We start from the raw sequence: 16364 nt of genomic DNA on the forward strand, positions 1-16364 counted from the left end.
GGTGTTGCCGACTTTATTTTTGTTTATATAATTATTTGTAACTTTTTATTGAGAATTGAGTTTTTAATTATTTTAAACTTTAACATTTAAAATAATTAGTTTTTTTTTTTTTTTTCATGGTCAGCATTGAGGAGAGAGTAACACATTTCACCGCAGCACTTTGTGTGTGTGTGTGTGCGTGCATGTGTGTATAATACCTATACCTGCTGCAGTCAACCTAAAACCTACAGTAGGTTGACATAAAACCAAAACAACACCCATTCTTGTCTTAGGACATTTTATTTGGCAAATTTTAAAATAACAGTAAGTATATGTGACATGTTAAATATATAGTATAATTTGCTGGTTTTAAACATACAGAATAATAATAAATATAGTTATGAAACAACCATAACACCAAATGTTGACTAATGAAAGTACATTTATAACAACTATTTATTTGTTAGACTTCTGTATTGTCAAACCATGTTGCATACAAATGCATTCAACAGACTTATATGACAGTGCATTGCTGTAGAGGACAAATAAAACACGAGACAGGTGTTTAGAAAGAGTATAGTTTATTTAGTTTGACATGCAAACTTATCTAAACAAGACACACTTTCAGAAAACAGCCCGGAAACATTATAATGCGCGCGCTCGTGAATATAACCCGCGGTTGTCTTCAACTGTTGTCTTCAATAGTCCTTCTTTGCTCAACAACTGAGCTGAAAAACAAAGCAAAACATTACAACAGTCAGACATGGAGCAAAGAGCATAGAATTACCAAGAGGCGACACTCTACAATTTGGGAAACAATAACGCGCTTTTTGAATAATATAAATAAATAAAAAGCAGCTGCTTTCCATCGCGACAGCAATGACGAGCGATCGCTATCACTTGAAACTGGCGGAATCCGGGTCTGTTGCTCTTGGTCATTCTAAGCTCTTTGCTAAAGGTTTAATCATAACAGTTACCGTGGTTTCTATTTCAAACTATAGTAAACTAAAGTTTGAAACTATAGTTTAAAATAGAAGATGAGTGGGCCTCGCTACTCCCACCCACCATAACCCTCGCAGCGAGGTCCCACTACCGGCCGCCCGTGTTTCCCCGAGGGTCCTCGGGGGTTATGTTCTCCCTGCCTAGGGCTCAAAGGCCGCCTCGCTGACAGAGCACACGAGCTTTATAGGAATGCATATGCAAATTTTTACAAGGCACGTCACTGTTGTCTCGCTGTCATGGCGAGCGCTGAGGAGGGCTCACCTGATTGGACCACAGAGACTCAGGAATCTGCGTCAGGGCGGGTTGCCGTCTGCTGTGGACAAAAATATATTAAATATATTTAATATATATATTTTTACGTTTTTGGTGCTGTGTAATATTCTGAGATACTTTATACGGTTCCTTTTACAGCATCCATGGTGTAAATTAAGCGTTTCCGGCGAATTGAATGCCAATGCAAAATCCGGTGCGTTTAAGGTCTGTTTTCTTTCAAAATCAGCGATCTCCACAAGCTGAGTGATATCCGATTTAAAGTGGGTCTCAGATTGTACAAGAAGCACTGCATTAAATTACATTTCCCCCGCCATATCCTTATAATATGAGCAATATATTTTACCCCAGTATATTCAATGGAGCTTCTGCGTTAGCCTGCCGATTCTGACGGGCGCGTGCGAGTAAACAGCTTTTTGTCTCGTTTTACGCTTGAGCAACTAAATAAATGCAAAAGTTTAGTTAACTGAAGGTATGTTAATGACATTACAACATCGATGCTGTATAAGGAACCGTATAAAATGGGAAAAAAAAAGTTCACAATAACAGGTCACCGGAAGTGTATCAGCATGGAAACAGCACTAGCTCGGCATATACCCTATTTAAATAGGAACTTATATACATCTAATATATCTAGAAAACTACAGGAGTATTACATACTAAGCAACAGAATCCTGTGGTGCCACAGAAATGTTTAAGTGATACCACACACTACCACAAGAATACCGCAGGAGTATTACATACTGTACAACACAGAATCCTGTGGTAAAACATCCCAAAAAAAACAACAAAGTACTACACAATCATCACATGGTTTTTGTTTTGTACATTTGATGGTTTACCACATGAAATACCACATGCTACCACAAAAATATTACAGGAATATAACAGTAATACCACACGCTCTACCACAAGAATATCCCAGGAATATTACATATTGTATAACAGAATCCTGTGGTAAATACTACCACAATATGAAAGTGATACACTACCACAAGAATACTACAGGAGTATCACATACTGTACAGCACAGAATCATGTGGTAAAACGTCCCAAAAAACAACAAAGTACTACACAGTTACCACATAACATTTGATGGTTTACCACATAGAATACCGCAGGTAATGTTTGTAATGGAGGGTGTCGGTCATCTTGTTGTTTCAATTGCAAATTTATTCCAGTACACAAACATTTGCACACTGAAAAGTTTTTACAATAAATATGAATACATGTGATGTTACTTTGTAAGAATAGGTATTTCTTAATTAAACGACTTAAATGCAGAACATACTGATTTTACCTTGCACTGAGAAAAAAAAAATGTTTTAGAAAAAAACAGAACAAAAAAGCTAATTCTTGTGATATTGTACTGCAGAAATTGCTGTAGCAATCCTGTGATATTTAGCTGTGTTGGTATTACCACACAAAAACAACAGAGAAACCACATACTTCATCCAATGGTAAATTCCTGTGAAATTTCACTGCAGAAAGTGCTGTAGTAATCCTGTCATATTTAGCTTTGCTCATTTTTTTGTGTGGTAAAGTTATGTTGTACTGCTGAAATACCACAGGATTACCACAGGACATTTTTGTAAATCCGGTCGCACACCAGAAGCGAACTTAAGTCCAACTTTTGTGCTACAGAAAAGCCCAACAGTTTGTAACGACATAAGGGCATGTGCTAGCTAGACAATATTTTAAATGTCATCCTCTAGTATTAATTATCATAAAAATTCACATTTTCAAAAGAACTCCTCGTATTATAGTAAAACAGATAGTGAAGGGTTAACTAGTGAGTCTTTTCGTCATTTTATTTGATTTCTTTTTTATTACTACAGGTTTGGAACAACATGAGGATCAGATTATTTATTATTATTATTATTATTATTAATTTATTTTTTTTTGCTTTGGATGAAGTTTTTATATTTTTATTGTTTTTATTCAATGATATGTGCATGATTGTGATAAATGTAGGCAGTTCCTTTGAAAATATGCTATGTACCAGGGATGTCAAACTCCTGGAGGGCCGCAGCCCAGCAGAATTTAGTTCCAGCCCTGCTTCAACACACTACCTTTAGATTTAGTTTGATCAGGTGTGTTTAATTAGTATAACTGCAGTGTTACCCTGTAGATTGTGCAGTAAATAACTGTAAAATAGCCAGTGTTTTGCTGTAATAAAAGGAAACAGTATTTTACTGTAAAAGGAGTAGACTTTGTATGAAATTGTGTAGTGCAAAGAATAAATTACAGTAATTTATTTTATGTACTCATTACAACTTTGACAATAAATAGCAAATTACTGTTCAACCATTACCGTCCCATCCACTCTGATGCTTTATGTTGCTAATTATAGAGACGTGCATTTTGAAGGCTGAAAACAATGATTTGGGCATCACCACACACTCCCACAGGCTGTCTGTCTTAAAAAGTTTTCAGAAAATGCTGGCCCTTTAAGGGAGTCAGGTGTTTGATTTGTTTACTGCTGAGTGTGCTTCATTCTCTGTCCATCAATTCAGATGTAGAGTCTGATATGTTTTAGGCTTTAAATAAGAATCTACAATGAGTAAGTAAAATGTGTTCAAATGTTTTTGAGGGTTTCTAAAATAAGGCTGTGTTTTAAGTTATATTGTTGTTATCTTGAACTGTGTACTTGAAAGCTACATTGTTAGCTAGTTAGCCCCTCCTCGTATAACTTCTTACATTTATTGTATATTGCATACTGCCATAATGTACAGATGTTAACAGTTTTATGTATCTTTCTGGCAACTAAGCCAAAATTAAATTCCATCGCCTCAGTAAGGTAACATGTGCACAGAAATCATCACAGGGAATCACAAAAACATATGATACACTTAACCATCCACACACAAAAGCTCCACTGTCAGCTCCCAGGTTGTGAGTTTGTTGCTAAGTATTTTTCAGAGCTGTGTTTCCACCTATGAATTTATATTAGAAACAATAGAAAAGTTTGTTGTCATGAGATTTTTTAAGTAAATAATAATTATAACAATAAAATATTGGATTCTTTGGTTTTTCGGTGTTGCCGACTTTATTTTTGTTTATATAATTATTTGTAACTTTTTATTGAGAATTGAGTTTTTAATTATTTTAAACTTTAACATTTAAAATAATTAGTTTTTTTTTTTTGCATAGTCAGCATTGAGGAGAGAGTAACACATTTCACCGCAGCACTTTGTGTGTGTGTGTGTGTGCATGTGTGTATAATACCTATACCTGCTGCAGTCAACCTAAAACCTACAGTAGGTTGACATAAAACCAAAACAACACCCATTCTTGTCTTAGGACATTTTATTTGGCAAATTTTTAAATAACAGTAAGTATATGTGACATGTTAAATATATAGTATAATTTGCTGGTTTTAAACATACAGAATAATAATAAATATAGTTATGAAACAACCATAACACCAAATGTTGACTAATGAAAGTACATTTATAACAACTATTTATTTGTTAGACTTCTGTATTGTCAAACCATGTTGCATACAAATGCATTCAACAGACTTATATGACAGTGCATTGCTGTAGAGGACAAATAAAACACGAGACAGGTGTTTAGAAAGAGTATAGTTTATTTAGTTTGACATGCAAACTTATCTAAACAAGACACACTTTCAGAAAACAGCCCGGAAACATTATAATGCGCGCGCTCGTGAATATAACCCGCGGTTGTCTTCAACTGTTGTCTTCAATAGTCCTTCTTTGCTCAACAACTGAGCTGAAAAACAAAGCAAAACATTACAACAGTCAGACATGGAGCAAAGAGCATAGAATTACCAAGAGGCGACACTCTACAATTTGGGAAACAATAACGCGCTTTTTGAATAATATAAATAAATAAAAAGCAGCTGCTTTCCATCGCGACAGCAATGACGAGCGATCGCTATCACTTGAAACTGGCGGAATCCGGGTCTGTTGCTCTTGGTCATTCTAAGCTCTTTGCTAAAGGTTTAATCATAACAGTTACCGTGGTTTCTATTTCAAACTATAGTAAACTAAAGTTTGAAACTATAGTTTAAAATAGAAGATGAGTGGGCCTCGCTACTCCCACCCACCATAACCCTCGCAGCGAGGTCCCACTACCGGCCGCCCGTGTTTCCCCGAGGGTCCTCGGGGGTTATGTTCTCCCTGCCTAGGGCTCAAAGGCCGCCTCGCTGACAGAGCACACGAGCTTTATAGGAATGCATATGCAAATTTTTACAAGGCACGTCACTGTTGTCTCGCTGTCATGGCGAGCGCTGAGGAGGGCTCACCTGATTGGACCACAGAGACTCAGGAATCTGCGTCAGGGCGGGTTGCCGTCTGCTGTGGACAAAAATATATTAAATATATTTAATATATATATTTTTACGTTTTTGGTGCTGTGTAATATTCTGAGATACTTTATACGGTTCCTTTTACAGCATCCATGGTGTAAATTAAGCGTTTCCGGCGAATTGAATGCCAATGCAAAATCCGGTGCGTTTAAGGTCTGTTTTCTTTCAAAATCAGCGATCTCCACAAGCTGAGTGATATCCGATTTAAAGTGGGTCTCAGATTGTACAAGAAGCACTGCATTAAATTACATTTCCCCCGCCATATCCTTATAATATGAGCAATATATTTTACCCCAGTATATTCAATGGAGCTTCTGCGTTAGCCTGCCGATTCTGACGGGCGCGTGCGAGTAAACAGCTTTTTGTCTCGTTTTACGCTTGAGCAACTAAATAAATGCAAAAGTTTATTTAACTGAAGGTATGTTAATGACATTACAACATCGATGCTGTATAAGGAACCGTATAAAATGGGAAAAAAAAGTTCACAATAACAGGTCACCGGAAGTGTATCAGCATGGAAACAGCACTAGCTCGGCATATACCCTATTTAAATAGGAACTTATATACATCTAATATATCTAGAAAACTACAGGAGTATTACATACTAAGCAACAGAATCCTGTGGTGCCACAGAAATGTTTAAGTGATACCACACACTACCACAAGAATACCGCAGGAGTATTACATACTGTACAACACAGAATCCTGTGGTAAAACATCCCAAAAAAAACAACAAAGTACTACACAATCATCACATGGTTTTTGTTTTGTACATTTGATGGTTTACCACATGAAATACCACATGCTACCACAAAAATATTACAGGAATATAACAGTAATACCACACGCTCTACCACAAGAATATCCCAGGAATATTACATATTGTATAACAGAATCCTGTGGTAAATACTACCACAATATGAAAGTGATACACTACCACAAGAATACTACAGGAGTATCACATACTGTACAGCACAGAATCATGTGGTAAAACGTCCCAAAAAACAACAAAGTACTACACAGTTACCACATAACATTTGATGGTTTACCACATAGAATACCGCAGGTAATGTTTGTAATGGAGGGTGTCGGTCATCTTGTTGTTTCAATTGCAAATTTATTCCAGAACACAAACATTTGCACACTGAAAAGTTTTTACAATAAATATGAATACATGTGATGTTACTTTGTAAGAATAGGTATTTCTTAATTAAACGACTTAAATGCAGAACATACTGATTTTACCTTGCACTGAGAAAAAAAAAATGTTTTAGAAAAAAACAGAACAAAAAAGCTAATTCTTGTGATATTGTACTGCAGAAATTGCTGTAGCAATCCTGTGATATTTAGCTGTGTTGGTATTACCACACAAAAACAACAGAGAAACCACATACTTCATCCAATGGTAAATTCCTGTGAAATTTCACTGCAGAAAGTGCTGTAGTAATCCTGTCATATTTAGCTTTGCTCATTTTTTTGTGTGGTAAATTTATGTTGTACTGCTGAAATACCACAGGATTACCACAGGACATTTTTGTAAATCCGGTCGCACACCAGAAGCGAACTTAAGTCCAACTTTTGTGCTACAGAAAAGCCCAACAGTTTGTAACGACATAAGGGCATGTGCTAGCTAGACAATATTTTAAATGTCATCCTCTAGTATTAATTATCATAAAAATTCACATTTTCAAAAGAACTCCTCGTATTATAGTAAAACAGATAGTGAAGGGTTAACTAGTGAGTCTTTTCGTCATTTTATTTGATTTCTTTTTTATTACTACAGGTTTGGAACAACATGAGGATCAGATTATTTATTATTATTATTATTATTAATTTATTTTTTTTGCTTTGGATGAAGTTTTTATATTTTTATTGTTTTTATTCAATGATATGTGCATGATTGTGATAAATGTAGGCAGTTCCTTTGAAAATATGCTATATGTACCAGGGATGTCAAACTCCTGGAGGGCCGCAGCCCAGCAGAATTTAGTTCCAGCCCTGCTTCAACACACTACCTTTAGATTTAGTTTGATCAGGTGTGTTTAATTAGTATAACTGCAGTGTTACCCTGTAGATTGTGCAGTAAATAACTGTAAAATAGCCAGTGTTTTGCTGTAATAAAAGGAAACAGTATTTTACTGTAAAAGGAGTAGACTTTGTATGAAATTGTGTAGTGCAAAGAATAAATTACAGTAATTTATTTTATGTACTCATTACAACTTTGACAATAAATAGCAAATTACTGTTCAACCATTACCGTCCCATCCACTCTGATGCTTTATGTTGCTAATTATAGAGACGTGCATTTTGAAGGCTGAAAACAATGATTTGGGCATCACCACACACTCCCACAGGCTGTCTGTCTTAAAAAGTTTTCAGAAAATGCTGGCCCTTTAAGGGAGTCAGGTGTTTGATTTGTTTACTGCTGAGTGTGCTTCATTCTCTGTCCATCAATTCAGATGTAGAGTCTGATATGTTTTAGGCTTTAAATAAGAATCTACAATGAGTAAGTAAAATGTGTTCAAATGTTTTTGAGGGTTTCTAAAATAAGGCTGTGTTTTAAGTTATATTGTTGTTATCTTGAACTGTGTACTTGAAAGCTACATTGTTAGCTAGTTAGCCCCTCCTCGTATAACTTCTTACATTTATTGTATATTGCATACTGCCATAATGTACAGATGTTAACAGTTTTATGTATCTTTCTGGCAACTAAGCCAAAATTAAATTCCATCGCCTCAGTAAGGTAACATGTGCACAGAAATCATCACAGGGAATCACAAAAACATATGATACACTTAACCATCCACACACAAAAGCTCCACTGTCAGCTCCCAGGTTGTGAGTTTGTTGCTAAGTATTTTTCAGAGCTGTGTTTCCACCTATGAATTTATATTAGAAACAATAGAAAAGTTTGTTGTCATGAGATTTTTTAAGTAAATAATAATTATAACAATAAAATATTGGATTCTTTGGTTTTTCGGTGTTGCCGACTTTATTTTTGTTTATATAATTATTTGTAACTTTTTATTGAGAATTGAGTTTTTAATTATTTTAAACTTTAACATTTAAAATAATTAGTTTTTTTTTTTTTTTTGCATGGTCAGCATTGAGGAGAGAGTAACACATTTCACCGCAGCACTTTGTGTGTGTGTGTGTGCGTGCATGTGTGTATAATACCTATACCTGCTGCAGTCAACCTAAAACCTACAGTAGGTTGACATAAAACCAAAACAACACCCATTCTTGTCTTAGGACATTTTATTTGGCAAATTTTTAAATAACAGTAAGTATATGTGACATGTTAAATATATAGTATAATTTGCTGGTTTTAAACATACAGAATAATAATAAATATAGTTATGAAACAACCATAACACCAAATGTTGACTAATGAAAGTACATTTATAACAACTATTTATTTGTTAGACTTCTGTATTGTCAAACCATGTTGCATACAAATGCATTCAACAGACTTATATGACAGTGCATTGCTGTAGAGGACAAATAAAACACGAGACAGGTGTTTAGAAAGAGTATAGTTTATTTAGTTTGACATGCAAACTTATCTAAACAAGACACACTTTCAGAAAACAGCCCGGAAACATTATAATGCGCGCGCTCGTGAATATAACCCGCGGTTGTCTTCAACTGTTGTCTTCAATAGTCCTTCTTTGCTCAACAACTGAGCTGAAAAACAAAGCAAAACATTACAACAGTCAGACATGGAGCAAAGAGCATAGAATTACCAAGAGGCGACACTCTACAATTTGGGAAACAATAACGCGCTTTTTGAATAATATAAATAAATAAAAAGCAGCTGCTTTCCATCGCGACAGCAATGACGAGCGATCGCTATCACTTGAAACTGGCGGAATCCGGGTCTGTTGCTCTTGGTCATTCTAAGCTCTTTGCTAAAGGTTTAATCATAACAGTTACCATGGTTTCTATTTCAAACTATAGTAAACTAAAGTTTGAAACTATAGTTTAAAATAGAAGATGAGTGGGCCTCGCTACTCCCACCCACCATAACCCTCGCAGCGAGGTCCCACTACCGGCCGCCCGTGTTTCCCCGAGGGTCCTCGGGGGTTATGTTCTCCCTGCCTAGGGCTCAAAGGCCGCCTCGCTTCTTCTTCTTCTTCTTTCTGTTTTATGGCGACTAACCCATTAAAAAGCATTATCGCCACCTACTGTACAGAATCTTATTCCGATGATGGGTCTGAATATTAGAAAGGGCAACATAAAGAAACGAGGAGGGAGGGAAAGGGACAAAAAAAAAAAAAAAAAAAAAAAAAAAAAAAAAACTTGGATGTTTCATATTCTCCAATCTTTGCATCTAGACCACATACTCATGTCAGCGCTGCGTGTTCAGCTCCTCTAACATAAAGGGCCTTCATGACAATGATTGAGTATACTCTCACCCATAAATATTAGACTATAATCTATAACCTAAACCCGAATGCTCGATATACCTAATAAACGCTCTATATACTTGCCAATCTATTATACCTTTTCCTAGAATAATTTTATATATTGTTTTATCTTCCCCACACTGACTGAATAACATATCGCGATGTTTATTATACTTGCTACATATAAATAATGCATGATCTACGTTTTCAGTTACATCACATACATCACATTTCCCATCCTCATGTAAACCCATTAACGCAAGTGTTGCATTTAACCCTGTGTGTCCCAATCTTAATCTTGATAACCACACCTCTTCCTTCCTATTTCTTCCTTGATTTAGTGTTGTCCCTACTGTCTGTATAATACTATAGTGCCATCTTCCAGTATTACTATTATCCCATCTAATTTGCCATTTATTTATTAGTTTTTCCTTTAAAATCGATTTTGCCTCTCTTTTCCCCAGAGGTACATGTACCTCCACCTCTTGCTTATTTAGTGCTTCCTTTGCTAATTTGTCAGCAACTTCATTACCAGATACCCCAATATGTGATGGAACCCAGCAGAAATAAACGACTACTCCTATTTCCTTTAATCTATATAAAGATAAATAGATTTCTGTTATTAAATCCTCTCTATCTGATTTTGAGTTTGCTATACTAACTAAAGCTGCAGATGAATCTGAGCAGATTACTACTTTGTTTGGTCTGACTTGTTCAACCCATTGTAATGCTATAATTATAGCTGTTATCTCTGCAGTGTATACTGATAGATTATTGGACAATTTTAAACTAATATTTACTTTGAACTCTGGAATATTAACACCTATTCCTATCTTTTTACTAATAGGTTCTTTGGAACCATCTGTAAAAATTTGTAAAGTTGAATAATACTTATTATTTAAAAACGCATCTATTTCTTTTCCACTATATTCATCTTTATATTTACTTAGCAAGCTTACATCTATGAGTGGTTCAGGTGCTCTCCATAGTGGGACATCAGTAAGTGGTATATTGGGACAGAAGATCATGTTATCTATACCATATTCTTTAGCCAACTTTTTACTCCTCCATCCAAAACTGTCCTGCCCTTCATATGAGTATTCCCAGCAATCTTTTAGTATTTTACGAGTAAGATGATTACTAACTGATTGCTGGAGATTTACCCAGTATGTCATCATCAATTTTATCCTTCTAAATTCAAGAGGCATTTCTCCCATTTCTACCCTAATTGCATCTACAGGGGATGTTTTAATTGCTCCACAACATAATCTTAACGCTTTGGTTTGTATGGTATCTAATTTTCCTAATAAAGTCTTAGATGCAGATCCATAGACAATGCAGCCATAATCAAAACAGGATCGAATCAATGCTTGATACATGCACAACAATGCACTACGACTAGCTCCCCATCTGTGACTAGCAACTGAACGCATACAATTTATAATAATTTTACATTTTGTTTCAATTTTATTTATATGAATTTTCCATATTAACTTTTCATCTAACCATAAGCCAAGGTATTTAAAAACAGGTACTCTTTCCAATATCTGCTCATATAACTTTAAATCTGTATGTACTATTTTCTTGTTTTTTGTAAATATCATGTATTTTGTTTTTAATACTGAGAACTTCAAGCCCCATTCCAGAGACCATTCCTCAACTTTTTTAATTGATTCCTGTATTCCTTTATTAACATTTCTAATATTGCGTCTTCTTTTCCATAATGCTCCGTCATCCGCATAAAGTGCAAGTCCTATTCCTACCTTGTTAACCTTATCAAAAACATCATTAATCATTATATTAAATAAAATGGGGCTAATTGCACTGCCTTGTGGTGTACCATTTGTAATATTAAAAGCAGCTGATAATTCTTCTCCAATTTTAACTTGAAAGGTACGTTCAAATAAGAAGTCTAACACCCAGTTATAAAATTTTCCACCTATACCTATTTTGTTCAATTTAATAAGCAATCCTTCCCTCCATAATGTATCATAAGCTTTCTCGATGTCAAAGAAAACTGCTAACATATACTCTTTCATTATAAAAGCTTTCCTAATTTCATTTTCGAATAAAATCAAGGCATCATTTGTGGATCTATTCTTCCTGAACCCACTTTGAAAGGTTGTTAATATTTCCCTTTTCTCTAAAATATAATTTAATCTCTTAACAATCATTTTTTCCATTACTTTACATATTGTGGATGTAAGGGCTATAGGCTTATAACTGCTAGGCTTTGTTTTGTCTTTCCCAGGTTTGACTAATGGGAGCACGACTGCAGTTTTCCATTGCTTGGGCAAAACACCCTCATTCCATATACGGTTAATTACCTCTAATAATATCTCTAATGCTTTAACTGGTAACTTTTTTAACATTTGATAACTTATCATATCCTTACCTGGTGTTGTATTCTTTGAATTATTGATAGCTACTTTCATCTCAAAATACTTAAATTCATCATCTAGACTACTATTAAAATCTATCTTTTTCATGCATACATCTCCATATAATTCCATAATTTGTTGACGTTTTGTTAAAAATACATCATCTAGATTTTCAATGCTGTGAGCTTTAGCAAATGTTTGAGCCAACATTGTTACCTTTTCTTTATTTGTAATTGCGATCTTTCCATTTTCCTCCATCACGGGTATTTTCCTGGAGCTATCAGTTCCATTCATCTTTTTAATCATATGCCAAACTGTATTCATATCAGTTTCTCTGCCTATTGTATTACAGAAATTTTGCCAGGCTGCCCTCTTTGTGCTCTTGATAATCTTTTTAACATAAGCTTTTTTCCTTTGATAATCTATGACTGTTTCTGGAGTGAGCATTCTTTTTAAAGATCTAAATGCTTTTTGTCTTTCTTTGATTGCCCTTGAACATTCCTCAGACCACCAAGGTACATTTTTCCTCTTTCTTGTGCCATTTGCTAATGGGATTGATTGTAATGCTGCAGAATAAATACCATCTGTTACCTTACCATATACATGATCAATATTTCCCTCCAGTGTTATATTTTTAAAAAGGTTTTCACATATTGTTTGGAATTTTCCCCAATCTGCACTTTTGTATACCCATTTTATACCATTATTACAATTTTGTGTATGCACCTTACTTTGAATTTTACAGATGATAGGAAAATGATCGCTTCCTATATTATTTCCAGAAACTGACCACTTAGATTTACCAGCTAGTGATGCTGAGACTATTGTAAGATCCAAGCATGATGCGCTACCTTTTCTTATATCTATTCTTGTTGGCTTGCCATCATTTAGACACACTAAAGATTTCTCTTCCATGAAATTTTCTATTATTGCTCCATTTTTATCTGTTTTCCTACTACCCCAAATACTACTGTGTGCATTAAAATCACCACATACAATAATTTTATTTGATGTTTCACCTATAGTGCTTTCTAATATGTCTACAGCTAATTCTAAACAAGGATTATAAAAATTGACTATTCTGATTACCCCATGCTCACCCATTACTTCTATACATATGCTTTCTGTTTCACTTTCATTATTTACATACCTATAAATCACATTTTCTTTTATGAAAGTTGCACACCCTCCACCTCTACCATTATTCCTGTCTTTCCTTATTACTTCATAACCATTCAGCTTGAAATTTAATGGTCTACATAACCACGTTTCTTGAATACAAATTATATCAGGAGGTTTGCTCATATTTCCAATGTATTTTTTAAACTCCTGTCCATTAGCAATCAAACTTCTGGCATTCCAATGAAGCAATAGGAAAGACATGATAATGTTAAATATCACTACTCTGGGATGCATCATAATTTACCATCACATTCCACTCTTTCTTTCCTTCTTTTGCTTTTAATATCTTGTGGATTTGTTCAGCCGATATATCTGTACAATTCAGGAATTTGTTTGCACATTCTGCCACAATTTTAATCTTGTCAGACCTTCTTTCTACCTGTGCGGTGCCGTTCACCACTGCACAGATGAATGCCACTAAGTCAATTTTATTCACACTAATGTTATCAATGGAGTCATTCTGAATCATACTCTTTTGTTTCTCAGATTTATTCACTTGAGAATTTTGTACATGTTCCCTATGATTTTGTGTTTCTGTCTGCTGTTTTACTTTACGAGCTGCTTCTGCATATGTTAAATTTTGATTGGTCTTTACCTTTTGAATTTCACGTGCCTGCTGCTGAACTGGGCATCCTGCATACGCAGCGCTGTGTTCGCCTCCACAGTTACAGCACTTTAACTTAGTTCCTTCTCTACACTTCCCATACTGATGCTCTTCACCACATTTTGCACAACGCATTTTCCCTTTGCATAAAGCAGCAGAATGACCCATGCGTTGGCAGTTATAACAACGAAGAGGAGGAGGAACATATTCTCTTACCGTGTAGCTGATGAAGCCTAGTTTCACCTTTGCTGGTAGATTTTTTTCCTCAAAGTGTATCAACACAGAAAGACTCTCACATTTTTTATTGTCCCTCCACATCATTAGTCTCCTGGCCATGCCAACCTTTCCTCCACTCAAGTTCCCTTTAATTTCCTCCATAGTTACATTTAAAGGTACACCTGAGATAACCCCACTCTTTTTTGACCCTACTTCAATACAGTTTATTTTGTCACCAGCCAATGTTTTTAGCTTCATTATCTTTGCTTTTTGCATTTCGTCTTTACATTTAATCAAAACTCTACCATTACTTAGACATGTTGCCCCTTTTACTGATCCTATTTCTTTCTCTATTGCTTTTGATAGTTTAACAGGATGCACATATTGTTCTGACTGCTTGACAAAAGTTACTAAGATTTTAATTTCTCTTTCCTCATTAACTGTCACTACCCTTCGTCCCGTCTCCTTATTTCCGCCTGAACACGCCTGCTCATATTCAGACTCATCACCCATGTTTCCTTTTTTTCTTTTATTATATCGTACTTCATGGAATTCAGTTTCCTGATTGTCATCATCCGATTCATCATCCATTGCGTCTACCCAAGACTTAAGGTTGTCCTTTCTGTTCTCTATTTTACCACGAGTATCCTCCGATTCGTAGCTTCTCTAACAATCAACACTGCCAGCTACCTACTTCCCTCGACCGGCGTTTGGCCCTACCGAACGGCCGCCTCGCTGACAGAGCACACGAGCTTTATAGGAATGCATATGCAAATTTTTACAAGGCACGTCACTGTTGTCTCGCTGTCATGGCGAGCGCTGAGGAGGGCTCACCTGATTGGACCACAGAGACTCAGGAATCTGCGTCAGGGCGGGTTGCCGTCTGCTGTGGACAAAAATATATTAAATATATTTAATATATATATTTTTACGTTTTTGGTGCTGTGTAATATTCTGAGATACTTTATACGGTTCCTTTTACAGCATCCATGGTGTAAATTAAGCGTTTCCGGCGAATTGAATGCCAATGCAAAATCCGGTGCGTTTAAGGTCTGTTTTCTTTCAAAATCAGCGATCTCCACAAGCTGAGTGATATCCGATTTAAAGTGGGTCTCAGATTGTACAAGAAGCACTGCATTAAATTACATTTCCCCCGCCATATCCTTATAATATGAGCAATATATTTTACCCCAGTATATTCAATGGAGCTTCTGCGTTAGCCTGCCGATTCTGACGGGCGCGTGCGAGTAAACAGCTTTTTGTCTCGTTTTACGCTTGAGCAACTAAATAAATGCAAAAGTTTATTTAACTGAAGGTATGTTAATGACATTACAACATCGATGCTGTATAAGGAACCGTATAAAATGGGAAAAAAAAGTTCACAATAACAGGTCACCGGAAGTGTATCAGCATGGAAACAGCACTAGCTCGGCATATACCCTATTTAAATAGGAACTTATATACATCTAATATATCTAGAAAACTACAGGAGTATTACATACTAAGCAACAGAATCCTGTGGTGCCACAGAAATGTTTAAGTGATACCACACACTACCACAAGAATACCGCAGGAGTATTACATACTGTACAACACAGAATCCTGTGGTAAAACATCCCAAAAACAACAACAAAGTACTACACAATCATCACATGGTTTTTGTTTTGTACATTTGATGGTTTACCACATGAAATACCACATGCTACCACAAAAATATTACAGGAATATAACAGTAATACCACACGCTCTACCACAAGAATATCCCAGGAATATTACATATTGTATAACAGAATCCTGTGGTAAATACTACCACAATATGAAAGTGATACACTACCACAAGAATACTACAGGAGTATCACATACTGTACAGCACAGAATCATGTGGTAAAACGTCCCAAAAAACAACAAAGTACTACACAGTTACCACATAACATTTGATGGTTTACCACATAGAATACCGCAGGTAATGTTTGTAATGGAGGGTG

At 35.5% G+C, this 16364-nt stretch overlaps 1 long non-coding RNA gene across 1 annotated transcript in view; it reads right to left on the minus strand.

Annotated features, from left to right (window-relative positions):
* Positions 1–263: 263 nt before the first annotated feature.
* LOC141380982 (uncharacterized) overlaps positions 264–16364 on the minus strand; it is an 89083-nt gene continuing 72982 nt past the window's right edge. Inside the window, exon 2 of the long non-coding RNA XR_012400441.1 lies at positions 264–9888. This is a non-coding gene — a long non-coding RNA (uncharacterized lncRNA). The remainder of the gene's footprint in view (positions 9889–16364) is intronic.

Source organism: Danio rerio, chromosome 25 (genome assembly GCF_049306965.1).
Source record: "Danio rerio strain Tuebingen ecotype United States chromosome 25, GRCz12tu, whole genome shotgun sequence".
Taxonomy (NCBI): domain Eukaryota; kingdom Metazoa; phylum Chordata; class Actinopteri; order Cypriniformes; family Danionidae; genus Danio; species Danio rerio.